The 25,883-nt window shown below is 40.4% G+C and overlaps 1 protein-coding gene across 3 annotated transcripts in view; it reads left to right on the top strand.

Annotated features, from left to right (window-relative positions):
* Positions 1-25,883, top strand: part of lsamp (limbic system associated membrane protein) — a 531,736-nt gene that overhangs the window by 355,193 nt on the left and 150,660 nt on the right. The gene's annotated exons all lie outside the window — the stretch shown is intronic.

Genomic DNA, 25,883 nt, shown 5'->3' with positions numbered 1-25,883 from the left:
GCTCCCCCAGTGTCACCCCTGACATGAAATGAGATAAATGAATAAATGAGACAATGAACCAGTGAATCAGCTCCAGGTTAATCTCTGTTAAGGTGGATCTGTCCTGGCAGGTTAAATAAATTCAAATCTTTCAGTCCGTCAGGATGAATTCTAATTATAGCAGAGCCACGTGGGTTTGTGCTGTTATGACCTGCGTCCCAGCTGCCTTAAATCCACATGACTTTAAAGCAGATTAGAGGCCTGCAGTAAGTATAGACCTGGTTGAGCAGACTCATTGTTTACATCTCATCTCTTCCAAGATCAGCAAAAAGGAAATAATCTCATTCACCTCCTGACACATAATGAGCAAGATGGCATCATGCTAGGATGGCAGATGTGGTTTCATATTTAAAGCAGTAAAGTATAATGTTTGTCTTAATTTTAAATTCATAAATACTACATTAGTGGATGAAAGTGTTTATTTTGGTAAACCTGCAGTGTCACCAGATACTACAACTGCTTATATACACGCCTCAATGACTGTACTTAAGGGTTCACTTTGAACCTGATAATTATTTCTGAATGTAAAGTACCAAAACATGACATGGAAACGCTTGTAGCTCCGTAGCATCAATCTGAGCAAATGTCATTTATTAATGCTATTTTTTTCTTTTTGCTTTATTTTATGATGTGTATAATTGAGTTGAGTATTTTTTTTTAATTTAATATGTATTAGTAAAGATAGTTTTATACCGAACACCAACTGTATCGTGATTCTTAAAAGTATATGTTTCCATCAAAATGCAAAGTGATATTTCTGCTGGTGGTGCTGTTGGCGGTGCTGGTTTACCCTCATGTATTAATTGCTCTGCATGGTCAGCTCAGATACAGATGCTGGTCTTCTGTGTTTGCTCTCCTCAAGCTGCTGATATACACAGCACTGCCATGAGACAAACATAATACTGTATGTCCTCTCTTACCATTCCTCAAAACACTGGTATTTGCTTTGCCAGAAGCAATTATTTGTAATAAGCTACACAGAGGTCCTTAATTATTCAACAGTACAGCAAAGCCTGGAAATGAATGATAAGGCACCACCATCATGCCAGTCAAGTGGAGTCCAGTATACTCACCAGTAGTGCTGAAAGGCATCAGTGTTGTGCACCACATTTGTTTGGCTGCACTTTATCCAGAGGACAGTGTGTAACTACTCACACAGTTCAAAAGTTAGACAGCTACATGTTGTCACAGCAGATCATACGGTAAAATGCTTCCATTAAAATGTGTGTAGTTCAGAATTAATGAGTGAGGAATGAATAAGCAAGTTGTGTTGGATGCTGGAAGCATCTCACATCAATAAGTGAAGAACATTGTAGACAGTGAAATCCTTAACTTGACTATGTGTATTGTCACTTCTTTCTAAATGCCATATGCGCTTTAGAATATTAATGATTAAAGTCATTTGACTAATGTATGTTGATGACTCAAAACTGAGAAATCTCCCATTGTTACTCATTACCAGGATTTGTCTAATTTGATGTGATCCTGAGGTGTTTATTATCCACAAGAAGACATATTCAAATGCATTGATTCTGTCATTTCATTGGAATACAGCACATGAGGCTGCTATTAAAAAGTAAGCAAAACATAGCTGGGGGTCGTATTTGAATAATATGATTCGAATCCTTTCCATGATGAATGCTGCAGTTGCAAAGTACATTCCCAAAGAAATTAGTTAAATATATCTGAAATGTCTTTATCTGTAGATGGATGTTATGGATGAACGAAAACTAGAACTGAGAACCCATGATTGATTAACAGCCTTATCAGAGCCCCGACCTGATCTATTAGTCTGTATGTTGTGATGGCGATAGTGCCACCTACTGGCAACAGGAAGGAAGCCTCATTTCACAAGTTTAATTCAATTTACATAAATTGTTCACTGTGTGGTCTAAACTTGATGGCGTGGACTGTAATGCATGATCACTGGGTGTGGTCCAGTGCAGCGTGACGGATGCAGGAAGTGATGTGTTTTTCCTTCCCATGTTGCACAAAACGCATATGGAGCCGTTTCGCCCGGTCCCTATCCGCCATCCCTAGTGGCAGCATCGAGTCCCGAGTTCGCAAGTGCTCGGGCCCGCACAATGCAGTTTGCAGCCCTAGTCTTCAACTTGTTTTTTATCTGCACTATACTCCTGAGTTTTACTTTGTATTTCAAAAGACAAGGATATGAAAAGGCCAAAGTGCTAAAGGTGTTGGAGATTAATTAGAGTTTCCCTCTTGAGCATTTGGCATTTGAGGAAATGGGGATGACTCTGTGGCCTACTTGTTTTGCGTTCTCCTGTGATTTGTACAGCATAAATGTGTCAGTTGTAAAGTTTAACTCAAATCCCTCTCAGTTTATACAGCATGGTGTCAGTAAATTTAGCGTTTCATCTTTTGCATTAGCAAGCAGAAAACAAAAACACAAATCCAGCATTGCCAGTCTCATTGGCCATTAATTATTCCCATTACATTCAATTTAATTCTCCACTCGATGGAACAAAATTGTTTTCAATTACTGGAATCCCACTCTTGTCTCTGTGTGTTATTAAGATTACCTCCAATTAATTCGACCTCAGTGAGTAGTTCAAGTATTGATTACCGCTGGCCCCCGCAATCATAAACTTTCCCCCACCATTTTTGCTCAATCTACCATCGACCGTCGACAAAGCCTTTTTGTCAACTGCCACCAACGGGCTTATAGAGAGCTCAGGCAGACCCAGAAGTAAGTTCCATGCTTGATTAATTCATTATTACCTGATGCTCAGCACTTAAACCACATTAGCTAAAGTACTGAGGTGCACTCACATTTAAAAGGCTGTTTGTGTTCAAAGGCTTTCTCATCACCTGCAGACACGGGGTGGCATTTGTCAGCATGTGGCAGGAGGAAGTAAATAAAACCTTGAGAATAAAGTAGTGGTTGGTACTACTACTATAGTATGTGTTTTTCATAATGGAGTTAAAGCGTCTGGAAAATGAAATAGATGAACTTAAGCTTTTTCTGTTTTGTCTGGTGTTGGGTTTTTAAAGGTACAGTGTGTAGATTTTTGTGATGTCTAGTGTTTAAATTGCATGTTGCAGCTGAACACCCCTCACCTCACCCTCCCCTTCCAAACATGAAAAAGAACCTGTGATAACCCTCAGTTGTCATTAAAACTCCAAAGGTTTAGTTTGTCCAGTGTAGAGAGGACCCCCTCGATGTAAATATAAAGTATTTGAATATAAAGGACCTTTTCTCAGGTAAAGAAAACTACAATTCATACAATTTAGATGAAACAAACTAGAGAAAACATCATGAGGATTATTCTACATTAAATTTCTGCCAATAGTTCCCTTTCACCTAAATCTTACACACTGGGCCTTTAATATAAATTAACTATTTTGTTGTAACTATGCAAATTAGCGGCTTTTAGTTCAGCCAATATGAATGTGAACGCTCATTAATGAGGCCATTTAACATAATGGAACTCTGACAGTCAGTTTGGTCTGGACCAGGGGTTTTTAAAGTGGTCACCATCGCCCATCCTCCCAATTTAAAATTGTTACTATTGATAGATTTTGTAACTCATTCTTTTTCTTTTATTTAATCATGTATCTATGTTTATTTCTCTGCCATGTGCTGGAATTTGTGTATAATTTGTAAACATTCATTCTTGATGGAAATCCAATATAAATGGAGACTATGTTGTGAAGGGCTTATGTCAGGTACGATGTTACGATGATACGATGGCTCATTGAGATGTGAATCTCTTTCTCAAGAGAAATCAGTTATAAGATATAATATAATATATAAATATACAGTTAACACAAACACAACTAGTATGTTTAACCCTTAATAAAATCTGGTTAGTGTGATGTTTGGTCTTTAAAGGTCTTGAAGTAACTTATTTGACTCAGTGAGCTGTGTCACAACCAGAGCTGCAGCTCCAAATCAGCAAGCTCTACTACAATAACTCACTTCCTGTATGGACCTGGCCTTTTCAACTCAAACAGTATATTTGCATCATAAGCCTTCAGTACAAATTGTTCCTTAGATTACCCAGCAATAAAGAGGACATTTAATGCAGAGGAATGTACTCCAAATGTATTAGCATTCTTTTTTAACATCATTATAGGTTTTTCCATTCTTAAAATATCTTATATATTTTCTTGCTACATAATGAGATCGTTAAATGTATGTTCATGAATATCAGTGACTGAATATTACTTTGCTTGAAGAATATGTGTCATCTTCAAACTCATATTTTGACCTAACCGTTTTTTTAAAGATGCAAATTAAGCATCTGTATGCCTGAAAAGTTCATTAAAGTTGTACGTTTCCAATTTGCTTAACTGCTATTGCCTCTAAAATGCAGAAATTGGCAGACATTTGCATCTTATTGCTTTGTCTCGCGAATGCTGGAGGATGTAAGGCAATGTGGTTTGCCTGGAGTCAACGTTGTACCCAAAGACTCGGAACAGGTGGCCAAGTACAAATACAGACTCCCTTGGAGAGATGGCAGTAACAGACTTGCTTTGTGTCTTCAAATAGAGAGGAAACAAAGGAAGGAAACCACTCAGCGTATTTAACCAACACTCAATACAACTCAAAACAATAATTCAATTTTTTATAACCCTTCCACAGAGGCAGTGAAAAATGATTTATGTACAAGTGACGATAGTTTTGCAAGTTGTGAAATATGTTTTGAATTGTTTGGAGAACAAGGTGGAGAGCCTCTCTTATTGTACATGCACGTGTCATTATGGTTTCAATGCACCCCTACAGTATGTTTGTCGATATAGCCGTTAACAGTCGTCATGAGCAAGTGGGCGTAAGTTAAAGAAGGATTATTATTATCTAACAACGCAGTAACAGTATAGTGAACATAATCAGTGTAAGGTTTCCTCACAGTAAAAATAGCACATTTCACTATTTTGCTGACATTTTGAAGGTGATGCTGGTTAGAGCACCAGAGTTTTTAAATCCTGAATGGTTCTGTGGGGCACAATGGTGCGTTTGTGGATTATGGTAAACCTAGGGCCATTATTTTGCTCTCACTATGGATGATAAATGAGAGAATTTCTTGGAAAATAAGATAAAGAAAAATATGCAACCGTAACTCAAGCAGCCACTGATAATATAAAAACATGCAGAATATATGCAGATCTCCCTCGGAGCGCCGTCATGGTAAATTTGCTCCTCAGATTCAGATGTGGTACAACATTTGTTGTCCAGCAACTATGTGTGTCATGTTTGTTCAACCTTCTTAGCTCAGCCTCCTGAGAGGAGAATCAGCACTTTAGACGTTATATCCTGCAGTGCTCTCTTTTTGATTCACATCTCACTTCTACTTGAACCCTGTCAGTAATTTGACCTCCTCCTCTATATTTATTCTGGTGTCTTGCCCGTAACTAAGCAGCCTTCAAAACACTTACATTTGTCATGGACTTGTAAAAGCCACCATGAAACTCTTGCTTCTCAGAGAACGGCTTTTGGATATTTGACAAAGAAACTTCCTCTCATTTTTATTTCCGGCATTTGATCAAGAGTTTCAGAAATGCTGCTTCTCTTCATCGTCTCAAATAACTTTTAATATAATTTCGCTTTACTTTTCTGCCACAGTTCACTCTGCTCTCACTGAAGTCTGCATTGTTGGCCAAAAACCTTTCTATGAGTTTAAACAGAGCCATGAATGTAATAAGAACCAGCTGCATGTTTTATACTCTCATTGTGAGTGACTTCCCTCTGGGTAGTCTCTCTTTGCTCTTTGTTCTAGGCTTGCAGTCGCAGTTATGGCCCGCTGCACCATATCTGAGTTATTTCTCAGACACGTTCTGGAGAGACTCGAGTTGTGGAAATTTGGGACTTTCCAGAATTATGTCATACAGTGGTTTCACAAAGACAGACTATGATCGATGAAAAGTTGGAGATGCAAACCAGTAGTCGTTCCTCTACTGTGTCTTCCAAGAGAGACCAACCCACAATCCCGTCTGTTCTCTGCTGCTATGTTGGCAGGTCGAAGCTGTGTGTGGCAAAGCAAAGGACAGAGAAGGATGCAGGCGATGGTGTCGATGATGATGATGACAAAAGCAGTGGGGGAAGACGATGATGGAAATAATGATTTGTAGGGGGGGGCTATTATCATCCAGGGGAATAATCTAATTTAATTATGGTAATGAGCTTTTCCTTTTGTTGTTTGCATTATGATTCTGTCGTTAATGTCACGTTTGATTGACTGTCTTGTACTTACATCTTTTTATTTCACTCAGACGTGCTTAAAATATTATTTGCCACCATCCACTTCATAATGGTTGACTTGAAGATCTGTTTGTTTGGAGAATCTCCTGCTGCATTCTTCATATGTTAAAGGAAAACTCCAGAACACATTCAGTAAAAACTTTCATGTATGAAAACGGCGATATGGACAGCTATAGACATTCACACTGTAAATTTAGATCCTAACCCCATGATCAGCATGTCTTTAGACTGTGGGAGGAAGCCAGAGGACCGTACCTGGAGAAAACTGTCACAGACAAAAGGTTAACATGCAAACTCTGCACAGAAAGACCCCGGCCAAGCCAGGATTCAAGCCAAGAACTAGCAACAGTGCTAACCACACATATACACTTAATTTATTTTTTTCTATGTGCATTTAAATGAACATTAATGCAGTTTCCCTCCGCCTGGTCTACCTCTACTCCAGAATAGATTTAGATCAGTGCCTATTGGAGTAGTAACACAGACTGTAATTGCCTAGGCTTCTGTACATTTCACATCCTAAGCCATTGAAGAGCTACAAGTCAGCACTACTGTGCGAACAATGTGTATGTATAAATCAAAAAAGGGAGGAATACTTTGAGACTAAAAAAACCGTGTGGCCTTAGAGCCAATAGCTTCTGGCTCATAGGAACAATAGGATCTGTCTGAAATGTCTAATCTGCTGACACTTAATTCAGTAATCTGTGACTGTTTGGTCAGATTGTGTCAGTTCTGCAAAGACACTAAATGAAAGGCTCAGTGATGTCAAGCTCAGTAGACATCATTTAATTATAAAACAAAGAGTCTATGAACCCATTCACTATGTCACAACTCTGTTGTTATGTTGATGTGAGAGCTGCACCACAGAAGAAGCCGAACGCTTCACACTGTGCCTACACAGTGCTTTATTGACAGCGAAACTAAATTACAACAGCAGAGAGTTAATTTAGTGTGAGAGCATGAAACAACTGAAGAACTTTCTCATCTATACTTGTGGAAAGAAGAAAAAAAATCTTTGGAGGCAAACTCCTTTGTCTTAGGTGATTCTATTGATTCCACACATCTAAAAGCAGCTCGACATGGTGCTTGATATACAGCTCAATCCCAGCTGACTTATATCTGACTCAGAGCTGGTTAATGCAGCATATAGAGCGCAGAGGCGGAGTGATAAATGTTCTGTTTGTATGCTGTGAGGAGAAAGAGAGGGAGAGATCACAGGATACAAGAAACAAGACACGGTATCACAGCCGAGACAAAAGAGGCAGAACCTGAGGGACGTGTTTCCGAGTGCATGGCTGGTTTCTTTGATGGTACCATTGACTGTGCAACTGGGCTCTGTATTTTCAAAGCTGACGTTTGTGTGAGTCACTTTGTGCATTCCAAGTTATGGCTTGAATACTTTTCCATGCTTATGAAGTGTGTTTTCAAACGTTTGTGAGTTTTCACATTGAAAAGGTGCAATGTGGAAATTAAACTAATTAATTTGAATTTAACTTCACGTGGGATGTTACATTCTGGGTTAAAATTGTACATGTCGCTATTAGCAACGGTAAAACAAAGTAGAAAATCCGATTAGCTACAGGGAAGGCTAACAAGTGAGGAGAGTCATTTCATGAAGCAGGTGCCCAATAGCTGGTCCTCGCATTGCCAAGATCTGCCAGGTGTGTTGGTTCAGTTGTTGATGGTGGAGGCGAAACCCCGTCACCCGCCCAACATAAGGCTTTTTGAAAAAATGAAATGTATACACTTAACCTTTTTTCCACCTCATTACAGAAAACAAAGAGACACGATGCCAGTTTTGTCTATGACACACAAGCTGGCACTTGAAAGGAAATCAGCCTCATATGATTTGGCAAAGAGAGACGGATGAGAGGCAGAGCGGGGAGAGACGTCACAAGGGAGGGGGAGAGAGAGGGAGAGAAGAAAGAGATTGATCACTGAGTGGGTGGAAATGTCAGTGTGCTCCAGGCTATGCATTTTCCACACGTGGTAGCTGCCATTTGTGCTACTTTTCACACTTCTGTCTAACGCTCTCTCAGACTTCACCTCACAGGCACCTCCAGTCTCCCGTTCTTTCTCTGGCTTGATGTTTCTGTGCCTCCTTCCCCCATGAAGCCCAGTGTAAGCACCTTCTGCTCCTTTGTATCACTCTCAGATAGTGGTCAATATTACCAAGACAACTTATGCCACTTATCCATTTGTCTCTCAGAAAAGATGATTAAGCTATATGTCAATGAAACTCAACATATTTGTCATATGTGATATTTCGGAAATTCTTTTGCTGAGCTTTTAACAAGTATGGTACTCGTCTCTCCATTTCATCCCCAGTATCACCCTGCATGCATTACATTTTCTGTTACGTCTCCTCCTCCTGTCTCTCGGCTTCTCTCCAATTTCTCCTCATGGTTTCCTCCAGAGAAAGCCGGTGCTTCTTCTTAATTGACTGGTTTTCTCAAAGTATCCACCGCTCTAGGACGGGCTAGGAGAAGAGCGTGAGTGTGTGTGCAAATGACTCAGTGCCTTCGTCCATCGTTTCCATATGTGTGCGTGCTCAGATCATTATGTTTTTGAATGCCCACACGGCATATTATTTTGCTTTACCTCCACATCTGAGCCTCTGCAAGGCACCCTAGCTCGCCCACCCAGGAAAGCCAGGATTTGCAGAGAAAGCCAAGATAAGAATAAATCATAAGGCTAAGCCACATTTGAGGCACGAAAGGGTCACAGCTTCCAATGCTCCACCGCTGAGCAGCATGGGAATCTGCCAAGTATGACCTCTCAACTCGGGACTGCAAACACTTAGTTCAGTCATATTGTTAAGGCGGGGATTCCTTCAGGGCCTCACTCAACATGTACATATGTAGCGTGCAGCAAACACAGCTGGATGCCCGATGACTGCTCTCTTTGCTCATTGACAGGAATATTAATGGCAGGTACACCTAATGGACACCAGGTAGTCTCCTAGTTTCACTGCAGAGAAACCTGGATCTTCATGATAAAGAAAAAGCTTTGATTATCTGTGCGTCATGTATCACTGAGACTGACTGCATGTGACCGCCATCATGACATCTGACACAGTATGGTGTTTGCAGTTTTGTTTTATTCTTCTCTTTTATCCTTTTTCGACAGATTTTGCTCATAGGTTGTTGTACTTGAACAGCCACATTCAGCTGTGAAAAAATAAAATTGCGCAGTCCCATTTTTTCCTGATTAGTTCTCTGACAGCAATAAGCCTGAATCCATCTTACGTAAAACAAAGCTATTATACAAGCATTCCTTGCATCATCTCTTATTTTGGTCCTTTAAAAAGAACTCAATAAGAGGGCACATTCATGCAGAAGATTGCTCCTCTTTACTTTGATTGTAGAGCTGGCAGGTTGCAGACAAAACCTACTTATGTATTTTCTACTGTGGGATCAGTGCGTGCCTGCAGGCCAAGCTTAGTAACAGATGCACTGGCCCCTATGACAGTCTCCCTAATCTGATTAATCTCTATCCACACAGCGCATCATATGCACTGTGTTTGTGCAGTGATATTTCTCACTAGAAATGCAACATTTTTGACTGTGACCATCTTTGCTTGGATGAAGAGATTTGTAAAGCATGTTGCAGATTTAAGGTATTTCATGGTGGGTTTGTGCACTTTTTTTTCTGTGTGTGCTACACAGTGAATTAAGGGATCTGCTTTTGCCTACACGGAACAATGGCATGCATGCTGCAGTGCACATGTCTTTTACGTAGATGTGGGTGCACATGTAAGCACTTTTGCTCACAAACACACACACGCAAGGATGCAAGTATAAAATTGTGTGTTGCAGACTGTAAATCCCTCCAAATTACAGCATGTAGGTGTAAGCGGTTGGAGAACAGGCAGGCTGGTTCAGTGAAGGAACTTAAACAGCTTAAATGATCGGGACCAGGTACGTAGACAGACAGAAAGGCAGACAGTGTGAGAGGACGGCAAAGAAGTGAAGTAAGTGGATAATGAGACAGACATAGGCCGTGCAGTCCCAGTGAATGTACAACAGGTGAGCAGGTGGCTACAGAGGCAGGAAGACAAGTATGGTGACATCTAGTGGGCAGGTGGAATATGGCAAGTGATTGTTCGCAAGAGGCAAAGGCAGGGAGTGGACAAGTATCGTGAGATTTTCTGTCAGAGACCGATTGTAACAGCAGGTCATAGAAACATTTTGACTGGTGCATCAACAGGCTGCACAAATATTAGTAAGTGGTGTCAGTATTTTAGTTTTTTTTTGTGGTAGCCTCACAGGTGCTGAGCTATATTCAAGGTGAGGGAGCTATTATCACCAGATGAGAAACCCAGGGTGAGATGTCCAGAACGTGCAGTTTTTATGCACAGTCCCGGTGAAGATGTCATCATGTTTGCAATCATTGGTGTGTTTGCTGATTTTGTCATATTTTTTCACAGAAAGGTTAGCTATTTCTGTACTGCAAGCTGTGTTTGTGTTCTCATGTCTCCCCTGTGGAGTGCATTAAAGAGTGGAGAAGGGCAAGGTGGATGCTCAGTTCATTAGCACTGCAACACGTTATCTTGCCTAATTCTCAGCAGTGGCCTGTTCTGTGCAGTTTGCATGCTGTTTTGTGGTTTGGGGGATTTAGCTCGAGTTTACCCTCTTTATACTTATCCTTGGATGGTTGCAGCTCGTGTTGCTTGCTAAATAAATGTGACGTCTGCTTTTAGGGAAGAAAAACACAACATCAATAATTATAACAGCATATTTTTCATCACTAGCAATATAACAAATGCTCAATAAATATATTGATATATTGCTGAGGCATTGTATAAGCACAGTTAGGAGGTATAACACCTTAGTTTTGAAAAATGCTTTGCTGTTTTCATTTCATTCTGCCAGGAAAGAAGAGTTTAACCAATTAAGAGCCAAGGGGCCTAAAATACACAATCTAAGATCTAAGCATAGTTTGAAAATGACCATCCATTTTGAGTTTTTATGACAACTGAAGGCGATCACAGGTTCTCTTTCATGTTTGGAAGGGCAGGGTGAGGTGAGATGTATTCAGCTGCAACATGAAACTTCACAATTAGATGTCACAAAATTATACACACAGAACCTTTAAGCCTGTGAAGTGCTAAAAGTCCCCTGGAACTCCCAGCAGTCAGTTAGAACTCAAGAAGCCTCTTGGATGAGAGGTGAAACTTCTTCAAGATTCTCTAGTTGACCTGATATTAGCTCTTGGACTTTAAGCCTGATGGTTTTCTGAAGAGCTGACAGAATTGCCAACGTTTACAAAAACTTTTTTTTCTCAAATGAAGTGAAAATATCAGCTGAGCCTTGGTCAGTGAGTCAGTAGGAACATTTCCTGGGTCTGAATCTTCTCCATTGTTTTTTTCATCTTTGTTGTCATTAATGAAACTCTGCTGTAATCTGCTTCAGTATCGCTCCAGTCGCTTAGATCATCAGATATTGTCTCAAATGCTAATTTAAAATGATTTTTGCTGAGCGTTACCAAACAACCCACATTGCATTTTGCTGCACATTTCTCATCGGGCACTAAAGGGAGAAGTCTTTAGACACAACAAAAATAGTAATCTCATATTTATTGAGATAATTATCAATATCAACTGATATTAAATTGTTTACCTTCATATAATATTTGGCCATATTGTCCAGCCATAACTGCTTTGTATTGAGCAATCGTTTAGTTTAGTTGTGGTTCAGCAGCCGATGAGACTCAAGTATTCAGATCACACTGTGAAGTGTTTGTGTATTGAATATCCTGTGTGCATCATCGTGCATGGATGATGGATGCAGGAAACAAAGAAACTTGATCAACCCCTGCTAAAAACAAATAAATAATTAAATTGACACCTTTGATTGCATTTGTATTGTTTTTCAAAAGGATCTGCTCATCACAATAAAAAGCTATTTTGGGGCAGCAATGCTCTTTGGTCTAATTGATTGCAATGGGAGAGCAGTTCTTCATCTTTATCGTTCCCTGGGAGATCTTTTGAGACAGTCTCATTATACTGGCTCATATTTGTAAGCATTCGTAGCATTCGTAAATTGTCCCCTCTTCTTTTCCGGTGTGGCTGAGTGAGGTCGTGCCACCGTTGAGGGAGTGAGAAGTTCACCAATTCATCAGAGTTGTTTTTTTCGTATCAACTCCCTTGATATCACTCCTTAATTGAGTGCTGCTGTCTATTTGAACTGAGGTCAGCTCAGGATTCAGCAGAAACATTCTGAGTGGACAGTCTACCCTGCAACCAGAGAGACAGAGTGTTGAGGAAATGAAGGAGAAGCTGAATGTGAGACTGTCATGCACTGACCACCACATTCTGTAGTAACTCATGTTTTAACAGGGCCAACCAAGGCCTGCCAGGGCTTATTTATTATTTAGCCATGACTTAAACCCAGCTCCCCTGTCCCCTAACATCAAATCCCTCTCATTCTTTTAACATCTTGTTGCCAACAGAAATCAACGTCCAGCTGGAGTGCGACTTCAAATAAGCTAATGGTGTTTTTTGATCCGAAAACATCGTGTTCTGGCCATCTGGCGAAACCCCACTTGGCAGCGCTGAAGTTTACTCAGTGAGAATAGTTAGCGTCTGTTCTGTGAGATGTTGTCAAATCAGAACACAGGATCTTGTTATGCCTCCAGCACACCTGTTCTGCAGAGCAGGTTGGTTGTTATGAAAGAACTGAATATACAGTGAACACAAGATATCATCATCCTGTGTGCCCTTTAATTAGGGCAGTGATGGAGCATTTTATGTCACTTTCCAGAATGAACAACATAACTGCAACATAAATGAGAACTTCTATAACACAGACTACCTCATGTTATTTATTATTCCATGTAATATGAATTTGAATCTTAGTGTATAATCATAAAAACATAGTTCTACGAGCAATGAGGTCTGACCTCTACAAACTGAGCCCCTGCTTGGCCTGGTAGACCTGCAGCTTATGCCATCCAGCAGGTTCATCACACACACACACACACACACACACATGAACACGCACACACAAACACAGACACTCACCCACCATACGGTCCTAGATTATAGTGACCTACATGCAGCGGATATTATTGAACTAGGTTACTGCTAATCAAATGCATGCCCATAAGCAGTGTAAGTGTGCCCACAGTGTCTTTGTGTCTGTGTGTGTGTGTGTATGTGTGTGTGTGTGTTTGTGTGTGTGTGCACATGTGCAGAACAGATAAGATTGATTGGGTGCATATTGGTTTGTTAGCTTGTGGTCAACACACACACACACACACACACACACACACACACACACACACACACACTGTGTTTCTTTATTGATGACCTTAAAAACCTCTAAATACATGTTTCTATTATTTAGAGCATTTGGAAAGAACAATCATATCTGTTATGAAGGATAATATCATATTTGTGTGCTCTGAGCTAAGTTCACCACAGGAAAAATAAACACAAAACAAACTCCCATAAAAAAATAATTTCAGCAGGGATTGTTCAATACTACTGTAAGCACTATGGATTTGAATATGTAACTGTGATTTGCTATAATATTGAGTTAAACAGAATGCTAACAGTATTGACAGGGTAAAAACAGCATATCATTTTGTACAGACGAGTAGAAGGTACAGTTCAGCTGTTTGTGCGTACCACACCACACCCAAGTACACAATACTGCAGGCAGTTGCCTCGTTCTGACGCCAGCCCAAATCTGTTATTTGTCTAAATTGTATCCTGATTGATTTTAGTCTTGGAGCAAAAATCAAATGAATGAAATTTAATTTTTGTAAATAAGATCCAAACCACTTGGAGTTGTTTTTAAACGCTGTTCCAATCAGATCTCTATGAATGTGTCTCTGTCTGGAAGCTCTAGATAATATTGACACTGTCAATTTCATTGTCACTGGCGCCATATGTGGCTAACTACAGCAGCCCATGCAGATAGGTTTGAGGCGTCTGGACACCCCAAACACAGAGTTCTGTCTTAAAGATCTGATTTTAAGAGATAACAGTTTTATTTATCCATTTGTATGAAACAAGAAATAGATTTCAGTCCTTTCAAGCTCGGGTTGGTAATCTTGGAAAAGCTAGCAAGAGCAGGCCACACTCCAATACATCACCCCCTCCCAACAACCATCTTGTCAAAGCTACTCCCCCAAAACACATTAATGTTCACTGCCTGACAACCTCTAGAAGCCGACTGATCATTTCATTCAGACCGTATGAAATGATTGGTAATATTTATTACAATGCTCCATGGATCACAGACCTCGATTTCTCAGATGACTTCTCAGATAGCTGTTTGGACGTGAGAGGATTTAGAGAAATAAGATAAAAAGTATTTCAGAAACAACTTACCAACCCACCTTTAAGTTAGGACATTAACACTGAATGGTCATACAGTTCCGCCGCCATAATAATTAAAAAAGTTGCCATGGCTTACCAGCTTGGATCTAAAAAATATATGACAGACACAAACATTCTGGAATTCCCTTCTAGACAGTTAAAATATTAAACTTCCTTAGAGGCTCCATTAATCTGGATCCCAGCCATGTAGTCAGCATTCCCACATTCAGCCATGCATACATAAACGTGAACACATGCACATACGCACACATTCACATAAATATACACAGTATATCATATAGTACGAAGCCCACATTTTTCAGTGGCAGAGCAGAAATAGATCACAGTGTGGCCCACTGTTGCAGCGACTGAAAACTCATTACTGCTGTCCTAGATATCCACATTTACAGTTTTAATTTTAGTGTAATGCACACACTTAAGGTCAGCATGTGGCATTTACAGAACACTTACAAATCACCTCTATCTCTACTCAGTCCTCTGACAAATGTAAAGATAAAGGAGAGCGAATACAGATAGAAGAACACTGCATTCGTATTTCTTCACCTGTCATAGTACAATGCAATTAAACATGTATTTCTTCCATCTCTGTGCTATTTTTCACTAATGAAAGGCTAATGGTCTGTGGCCGCTTGAGTGGATTGCCTCGTCACACTCCGCATCTTGTTTTCCGTGAGAAGTAATTGTTTTGACAGTATGGTTGCGTGACAGAGTGGTTGTCAGCGTTCCTGCATGATAAATTGAATTGCAGAGGAAAATATTGCGCTTCGGAGGAAGGGAACATGCTGCGTGCCAATGTAAAAATAAAGAGAGGCGATATTACAGAAATAGTGTGCTGTCAAACTTTGCTGCAGTGGTGATTGTCAGAGTTATCGGACTCTTTACTGTGGAAAACTTCATTCCTCAGCCAATCCAACTTGTCAGTTACATCTGTTCATTTCAGTCATTGAGCCTTCACCTCACTTTGCATTCCTGTCCTTCGTTCTCCTTCCTTATGGTTTCCTCTCTTCTTTTGCCCTGATATTTACTTACTGTATCATCACTGAAAGGCAGGGTGCTCCTTTGTTTGAGTGTATGTGTATGTGCTTGGATATGAAATGTCAGATCTTACCTCTGTAGACTTTAAGATGTGCTCTACAACCAGCCTGAGTGGATTTTATGAACAGATCCACACTTCACCAACCCAGGACCTTTCATCTATACCTGCGCTGACCTTTGGGAGGCAAAACATGCCCCTCATCAGATATCATTGACATTATTGTCTGTTAAGAAAAACTTATTAAAAGGAAAAGTGAATCAAGAGGAGTGATTACAAACAGGTACATTTACATTTACATTTAGGGCATTTAGCAGATGCTTTTGTCCAAAGCGACTTACAATAAGTACATTTGTCACTGAGAGAAGTGTCTGAGCACTTCAAACATGGATGAATTATCCGTGCCAATCAAATCTGACTCACATGCACAAGCATGTTTTGTGCAGATGCATTTACGTTCATATGTTTTGACGAGGACAACCAGTGTGAGCCGCCTATGTATAGCTGTAAATGATGTATGGGAAAAATACTTTTTGACAGTTTTATAAAATCATGATACAGTTGACTATGATAACTGCCTATTTCCCTGGTCCTAATAACGCACCGGCAGCAGGAAACTTTGCAAATGGGTGCAGCAATGCTGTCAGCTTGTCTTTCTGCTGAGAAATTTAAATATTGTGATGTTGCTATGCTGTTTCTACAGCTGGAGCAGTATGTCACACATGTCCAATCTGACTGGAAAAAAAGCTGGACCAATATTTTGCAAATTTTCCCCACCTTCCACCTGGTTGCTCAGACCATGATGTATTATAGTATTGATCGGAAATGATCAGTATAAAGTGTTGTTTTCATTTTTATGACCAATTGCAGTGCTTCACTGTAAAGTTTTGCCATTCACCCATTCACACACAGATTCATACAGTGCATCTATGAAGAGCATGTCACACATCAGCTGTCAGGGGCGATCTGGGGTTCAGTATCTTGCCCAAGGACAACTTGATTTGGATTTACCCAAAGACATTCTGTTTAATGGATGACCCACTATAACCCCTAAGCCATAGCTGCCATTGATGCTGTCAAAAACACATAAGATCCATTCAGAAACCTTTCAAATTTGGAGTCACGACTCTGTGGAGATGGTGGGGTGTGTCTGTTGTGACCTTGCTAATTGTGCAATGTTCTTCCAAAGAGGAAGACCACTGTGCCGATGGAGGGGTGGGTGAAGTGTTTGAGACCACGAAACACTTTTGGATTATCAGAGGTAAACAGTGTTTTAGCCCATGTGAGCTCTTCTTCTTCAGATGTGATAAAACAACAGAAAAAACAAAGAAACACAAAGTATGTGTGTGTATCTGTGTTTGTGTGTATCTGTGTTTGTGTGTGTGTGTCTGTGTTAACAAACCAATATGTAGCCAATCAATCTTATCTGTTCTGCACATGTGCACACACACACTCACACACACATATACACACACACTCAAAACGGCTTCATTTACACCAAGTTTTTTAAGCTTAAAAGTCCACTATTGGAAGTGGCTAAGCTAGCGGATTAAGCCACACAAACGTGCGTGTGCTTGTGCGAACGTGAACGCACCACCATGGTAGATATCAGAGGACATTTAGGCTTAAAACACGGTGTGAATGCTGCCGTTACGAGTCGAATTTGAATGTCGGGGCTTGTGGAGGCTTGGACATGGACACCACACGAGCAGCATGGAGGCATGTTAGGTTTTTTCTGTTGTGTTATTACATCTGAAGGAGAGGTCACAATTGACTTCAATTGTATTGTATTGAATTGCTGCAACAGTGTTTACCCCTTAGACTCCAAAAGTGTTTTGCGAAATCAAGCACTTCACCCACCCCTCCATCGGTGGGGTGAGTAGATAATGAGTGAATTGTCATTTCTCTGTGAACTATCCCTTTAAGTACCAGGGCCGTCGACCATCATGTCCTTCACACAACATTCAACAAGGGTCTTCAAAAAAAAAAGGACAGGACATTTTATCAGCAGTGTACAGGTCACTCATCAAATCAGTCCTCACACAGAAAAGTTTTTTTTAAAACATCGCGCGCACACAAACCACCACAGAACCTTCACCACACCTCTCAGCTTCAGCTGTCAATGCCTGGCTGGTCAAAAAGTTAACTTTAGGCCAGAGGGAAAAAGAAAAAATCTTTCCCTCCTACTGAAGTACACAACCTAAACAAGGCAAGTATACACACTGTTACACCTGCCAGGACTCTTGTGTTTTACACATAAATAAGATAAAGTTAGGAGCCTACTTCATTTTAAACTCAAATTAACCAGTCACAGTTGAGGGAAGAGGGTGTTTGCACTGACTGTCTTGTTGTGGCAGGGAGATGAGGCTGGGGTTCAGTTGAAAACATAGATTTTTTTGTTCTCTGTAAATATTGGTTCTGAAGATTTGAAAGGGTTTATCGTTGAGAGGAAGCCGCTGCTGAACTGTTACTGAATTTAAATGTTACTGTGTCTTACTCTGTTGGCTACTCAGTGATGTCACAGCAGGCATTTGCAGTATGACAGATCTTGGTAGTAAGTCTGGGCACCTTGGTGGTGCACATGCACTGTAGCTGGTGGTATAAAGAATCTGTAGAACATTTACTTTTTAAAGCTATGATTGCTAATCCTGTAAAAGCTTGGGCTGGGGCAGCGAGCCAGGTCGGTTAGTGTCAGGTTGGGCAGGTATGCCGACCAATCATTTATTTTGGACCCAATTGGATGTGTTTATTACCGTCCTGGGAAGGCCACAGTTGACTTTATTTATCTACGTCTATCGGGCTGTGCACAGAACTTCAACAAATTCGATAAAAAAGTGGTTTAGAAACAAATTACCAACCCTGCCTTTAAATCTACCTTGAAATCTCTATCTCTTCTCTTTCTCTCTCCATCCATCATGTGTACAGTGAATCACAGTGTGATCTTCTGCTTGCTAGTTAGGTTGACTTAATATAGCCTGGCACACAGCTAAAGCATAAACTGTCCTGATCATCTAACTTGTGCAGTACTTTTTACAGGCACCCTAATCTACATTACTTTTTGGGTTGAGAAGAACACTATTGATAAATTCATTAAACTTATACAGTAATGTTGATCTGGGTATGCGATGGGGATATAGTTGATTAATTGGGGTAAAATTGGAATTAGAGGCCCCTGATCTGAGAGTTTCTGACGCAGTCCAGCTCATCAAATAGATTAAACAACAGGTCCTTTTAAATAGACCTGTTGAGTGCCTCTTATTTATTTTTTTCCCACAGTCACCAGAGCAGCCTTGTGAATTAAAAATATTCTAACCACAATAGAGACCGAGAACTACTCCAGCCAATTATTTATGTTTTCTTTAACTGCATTTGCGTCTCAGTGAATAGTAAAGCTTTGAGGAGGCATTAACCACCTGTGATTATTTATTTCCCTTCTTGTTAAGTGGTCCGCTGTTTTCTCTCTAGCACCTCAAACCTCCTTGGCTGTGCTGTGCCTTGAAAAGAACAAACTGTTCAGCCCTGTTGTGTTATCTCCCCTAGCAACTGATAGTTCACAAATGACGTGAAGGATGTATTATCAAGATGATTAGACACTAAGGAGACATACACTTGCTGTACTTAATTATAATTCACAATGACTGGATTTAGATGGTAGTTTTCCTCTCATATAAGGTGTTGTCCTTTATTTTATAACCATGTTTGACACATTCACACACTGTTTCACCAATGCAAAAAAACATTGAACATTCAGGTGCTGAAAGATTCTTTAATGAGCTCATTAGTCAGATGCTACCGACTTTTCTCTTAGCGTGGGAGCAAATGAGAACAGATCACATATTGGTATTTCACTTGCAGAGCGTGTTTCTCCTTGTTGCAGATTGCACGAAGAGCTTCTTTTGTTTGTTTTCCTTTTCAAAGTGTGGTATAACTTGATGTCTTTGGGCAAATGTGGGTTTAAATAATTCAAGTTTAAAAATAAACAATAATTAGGGTAAACTTCCACCAGGGGAATGCACCAGTGTGGATTCCACTTTTCAGGTAGAAGTGATTTAAAACACTCGCACATCACAACTGCATGCTTTGCCAAGAGTGCTATAAAAATAAAAATCCTCAAACGTACATATACATTTGAAAGGTTAGCATAGTGAAACTTTAACCACCCACCTCTAATAATTACTGTACATTGTTCTGAGAGGCAGAATGGAAGGTAGCGTAGACAACTAAGTGGAGGGAAGGTAGTTTGGAGAAGAGATAAATTGCCTCATTACGGGACAATAACTTACACAAGCAGATGACACAGTGTTAATTAAAATGCATCATATCATGAACTTTGACATATGAGGGAGGGTTGAGAGGCACAGACCTTTTAAAGGTCTTTTTTTTTCTCACAGTGTTACGCCGGGCGGCACCGCGCACTGCCATCCTAATTAACCACTGTTGTAAATGTGCGTTTCATTGCCGCCGTGTCTTACACAGTTCTTCTTTGACTGCGGCGCCGTGTGATGTGACTAACGTTGATCTTGGGAAAAAAAACAATATTGAACATCTTGTAGAGGCAGAGTTCAGTGCTTCAAAGAATTCCTGGAAATGGAAAAAAAATGGGGATTTAAAAAAAATAAAAATAGCTATGCCATACAAACCCACGCACGTGCACGCACACACACACGATTTCTCAGCATATGTGCAGTGTTGTTTAAGTGCTTGCTATATTTTCCTGTCTTACCTGATGTGTGCTGCTCCGCTGAACCACTGCAAGTCTTGTCTCTGGTGGATTAAGCTCAACTAAGAAAAAAAACAAAGAGGTTTTCGAGACTAAATAAAGAAAGAGTGGGTGAAAAAAACACAATAGCAAATCTATAGGAGCCTGTTATATTTGTATAACTCACTCAATTCAATTCAACAACGATGATAATTGTCAACAATCACCAGGGCACATCCATAATTACTTTAAAGACATTATGTACACAAGATTAGCAGCGACAGCAGCCAGGATGTACTCATAAGGTTAATGCTTAATTAAACCGAAAAGCTTCACGCTCTATGATGAATACTTTTTTCTCGATATCTTGTTACGCTTTGTGACTAATGCGACAAGTCTTCCTTCTATTTGTAGTACAAAGGTAACTACTTAAATTAACGTTAGATTTGTACGGTAATTGATAAATAATTGATAATCCTCTTTGTTTTTCAATTTGCATAAATTCACTGTCACATAACTCATATTTCTGCATGTATTATTCACCCATATTTGAAAGCACTTCCCCAGTGTGTCTATATAAACATGTCTGCTAATTTGTCTTAGCATGCAAAGACCATGTTTCATTGTTCACGATGCAACAGATCGAATCAATGCAGATTGTGAACAGTGTGCGAGCTCAGAGGGCGATGGTGGTAATGAAAATGGGTTTAGGGAGACAGCGGATGAATTGATTTGTGACGCAACGAATGCCGTCATTGAGGAGCTTGACTTCAAGGAACCGATTGGCTTAATACACGCTTACATACGCTCGGTCACACACGGTCACACACACAGCCAATGAGGTTAAACCTTTTAATTCATGGCTGCTGAATGGTGCATTGCATGAATGTTGTATTGAAATCTTTTACAGACTGGAGCACCAGTGTGGCCGTCTACTTGGTAATTTGTAATGTTTAATATGTGAGCCACCATTTATCAGATTTTTAAAAGAGCTTGCCGTCTTTAGCAGGAACTGGACTGGACTGCACTGCACTGATTTGAATCCAAATTATTTCCACCATGAGCACCATTAGTTTCAAGTGTAATTTTTGCTAGTCTCCCTCAATATTACAGATCACAGCTATTAAGCTGCAGGAAGCACTCAACGTTACTCTATGCGGGAAATTTGCTGATTGGAATTTAGACATGGAGCATTAGAGAGCCACTGAACTTAGAGAGAGTCCAACAAACAGGATCTACTGGAGATAAAGTGTCAGGCTGGTGATGTCTAAGTTATTTACTACAGACGCTTGAAGCAGAACAGATAAGAATGCAAGTATAAGGTAACACATTGTTTTGCCCTTTTTACAATTTCCCCATTTCCACATTGAGAAGTTTTAAACCTGCCACAATATTTAGGAAGCAAGAGATCATCTGTGCCAATTAGAAATAGAATTTAGTTGGAAACACTTACAAAACAAAGTTCTGCATTACGAGGGCGACACGTGTTTCTGTGTGCTCTGTGAGTAAATCCTGACTTGAGCTGACATGCACTTGGTGCGTACGACACTTACAACCAGTTCTGCAGCTGAAAGTAGAAAGTACAACCCCCCCCCCCGCATTCTACACAGAAGTCAGTGTGTTCACCTCCCTGCTGTACGCCTGTGCATTTCACCAAGGCCTGTCTTCTCATGTATAGCGAGAAATGCTATCGATCCGCATCATATGGTTTCACAATGTGCCCTCCTGTAATGTGCCATGTTGTGCTATTCACTAATGCATCCTCGGTGCAGGAGATTGTGGTACATTGTACATACAGCTTACTTCAGGGCACAGCTCTACTGCTCCCTGAGATGGAAAAAAAGCATGTTTCAAGTAAGTTGTGTTCTTTTCCTGTCTTGCTTGTCTATATTGATAGCTTTAGTTTTTTCCTCTTAACAACAGATTCAAACCAGGTGCTGCAACAGCACAGGAGAGACGGGGATTACAGTACAGGATATTTTCTTGAAATTTCAATTAAGTTTTTTTGGAAGTCAATAGATTTACGTCCATATCATGACTAAATATGTTTAAATAGGCCTAAATATATGATATATAATAATATTCTGTGATAAAAATGACCACCCTAACTCACCTGCATAAGAGTAAATTATGTGTCTTGGGTCAGTGTCCTGTATGTGGCTTTTATATCAGGACCAGAATGAGTGCATTTGTACATTAGTCCTTCAGTTATTAAGTGAAGTACAATCGAAATGCTCTTTGCAGCCATTGTTGATGCTGCTTTGTTGTTGAGAACACGACTGCTCCTGCCTTTTTTTTGAATGATATATCTTCATATCTTCCTCCACTGTCGCAATGTTTGTTGTCAGAAACTCTGGACTCTGCTGAATTCTATTGGATGTATTGCTTCAGAACCATGACTTCTAAAGGACGCATGGAGGTTTCAGAAGATGTGCACAAATACAAATAAAGTGAACGCAGGTTGCTGACAGAGGCCTCTGTCCGTTTCAATGTACAAATATTGTACACCCGAAGCCTGCAGGTGGATGAATGGATGCAGCTTGAGCTCCAGCTTGAGCTCCAGCTTGAGCTCCAGCTTGAGCTCCAGCACTGTCAGTCAAAGTGCAGACACATTAAATAATAGCTTAAACGATGTAACTTATTAAAGGGTGAGTTAAACATTCAGTATGTTTCCATGTCTGTGTGAACTAAAGGAGCTTTGCCCCATTTAGAGTCACTTGTCAAGCCAGTAACACTGCGTCTATGCAGTTCAGTGATCAATGAGTAAAGATAGCAGACTGTAGATCTGTCGTGTGGAATAATCTTTACGACGACAGTCTAGTTTACTTTTCCTCTGGTTATACGAGACGAAAATGGAATGACTTTTACTTCGAGGATTTTTTCATACCGCTACACTCACATTTAATTTCCGCTGTGACAAATACACATGCTCATGAACCCATGGGTGGTAAACATTTCAACATGCACTGATAGTTTCCACTTGTGAAATTGATGTCATAAAGAATCGTAACATCGCAGGTTATTGGTGATTAGTATTATTTACTGTATTTTTGTTTAGGCTGGCTCTTGGCCTCACATACTGTCAGACTTAATCACCTGGAGGAATGTAGCTGTGTAGCTGCTGTTGTGTTGTGATACAACTCCCGCTGTGTGTCTGTCTATAGCTGTACATTAATGTACAGATTAACCTTGCTTGCCGCACCCTTCTTCCTCCCATCCTCGTCCTCATCTCTCCATCCTGCATCTCTCTCTCTCTGTGTGATTCCCCAGAGGGTGTTTCAAATTTATGAAAATTGACTCTGCGTCTCTTTGAGCAGATGCTCCTGCTTGGCAGCAAGAAGCGCTTCATTAGTTATTTAAATCAGAATAGCCCGGGACTGCATATCAGGCACTAAATTAATTTGATATATGGCAAGAGAAAAATAGAGCTATTAGTGGAAAATACCCAAAAATATATTGCCAATGTTGGGGGCTTTGCTCGTCTTATTGTTTACCATTGCATAAGCATGTCAGGATGAGACATCAAGGAATTTTTACATACCCTAACCTTTAAAAATATATGCAATCCCCATAGAGCGGAGAAAGGAATTCATAGGGGTTATATCTATTTGTGAATTTATATATACATTGGCCATCGTCTGTATACGGTATATAAATATCACATGTCCCATTGAGAATGTCGACTGTGCTTCCCCCGTCACAGCATATATATATATATATATATATATACATTTTCAAACCATGCATTTATAGCAACCGGTACCCTGAATGTCATCCACTCTGATGATGATGTATGCCCACAGGGGGTTTTGGGAAATGGGCCTCAGACCATGAACAGTGGTCCAAGAGCAGGAGAGTGTGCGTCTCAAAACTGTTGCATACACTGTATTTCATTTCAACCAGTAAAAATCTGAGGGGTTTGCCAATTATGTCTGTTTAGAAGCCACAGTCATGATTCTCAGGGGTGTTTGATCTGACACACTGAGGATCAAGCGAGTTCTTAATGGATGTGTTTTGGCAGCTGCTGAGATGAGTGGAGTTCCACATCAGCACAAGATGGAAACAGTAGTTGGGTGGCAGTTTATCACAGAGACAAGGGGGCTGCGTGCACGTGCTCATGCATGTCAAAGCCAGTCCTTCCAGGGAACAGAGGCTCGAAAAACATAGCGCAGAGGTGTGACAAAGCTCTCCCCTCGACTCCTCAACTCACCCAGTCATTCCGTTTTCGCTCTCTTTCATTTCTCCTGCATTTAATCCGACCATGTTGTCTCTTTTCGATCCAATTGGAATCCACCTCCTTCGTCTTCCAGTCCATTGAGAGCACCACAATCTTTATTCAGGCGCTAGTTCCAGCTCCCTATTCATTCTGCACCATCTTGCATCATGTGCTATCACTTAACGTGTCATTTGTAAGAATTTATTGCTTGTTTGCATGGAAATCACTTTTTCAATTGGACTAAATGGTAAACAGCAGCAGCTGTCAATACTGTCCTCCTGGCTGAGTCTCGTGGGGACAAGGGGAAGATTATGTCTTCGTTCACCGCCAACGCTATGGATCCTGACCTCGTTTTATGGCTGCCTGCATTGAGCCTGGAGTGATTGGATGCATATCCACCAGCACTTTCATAGCAATGGGAATGTGCAGAGTGACATCCAGTTAGTATGTAAGAGAACATTTAGCATGGAGATAATTAACAGTTTAAGATTATCTTTTCTTTGTTCTTTGTCTCCCACTTTTTTGTTCCACAGAGCGTCCTCTTTCACAAACGGATGGCTTTGCTTAAAAAGCTAACTCTCTGAGAGATATGGCCTTTACAATTATACTCCCTTCCCTGAGATTAGTCCGCCTGCCGTTCTGTAATCCTTGTGGGTTATTATGAGCGGAGGAGTCCGGTGGAGAGGTTTTCGGTGATCAATCTTAAACCATCCTCTCTAATTTTCCACGGTCAGCGCTTCCATCCGGCCTGCCCTTGTCGCTTGGCTGCGCCAGCCAATTATGTCCGTAACTATGTCAGCTTATTACAGGACAGGCGTGGCACTTGCCACCATATTGACCTCATGCGATAGGACTTCCAACCTCCAGGCTCCAATTAATTACAACCATGCCCTTGTTCAGACCAGGACAGAGAGCTGAATAAACAACACAATCAGTCTACCTGTTTGTTATAATTTTCTCTACTCGTGGATTAGGTTTAATTAAGTTGAACACATGCGTGAACACTGGAGCATTATGACAGGTAATAAAATGCAGATAATAGTTTCTTGGCGAAGAATTAAAGTGGCAGATTCCTGGACTTGGATTCCAGCCTATGCTGGTGCACTTTATGATGTCTCTCCATATCTTGTCACAGACCTAATAAAAACAAAAATACCAGAAAATTGACTTCTCTGGAGTGTTTACTGTTTGCTAATACGGAGGAGATTAGAAATGGCTCAAGTGAAAAATCTGTCCTGCTTCTTGCACGCCTCGTTTCTCAGTTGAAAGTATAAAATGTGGCACAACACAGACATCCAACTCTATAATGTCAAAAAAATGAGTTTC

This window comes from Paralichthys olivaceus, chromosome 11 (genome assembly GCF_024713975.1).
Source record: "Paralichthys olivaceus isolate ysfri-2021 chromosome 11, ASM2471397v2, whole genome shotgun sequence".
NCBI lineage: Eukaryota > Metazoa > Chordata > Actinopteri > Pleuronectiformes > Paralichthyidae > Paralichthys > Paralichthys olivaceus.
Note: the sequence above shows the minus strand (reverse complement) of the source record. Positions and strands in the feature narration are given on the sequence as shown.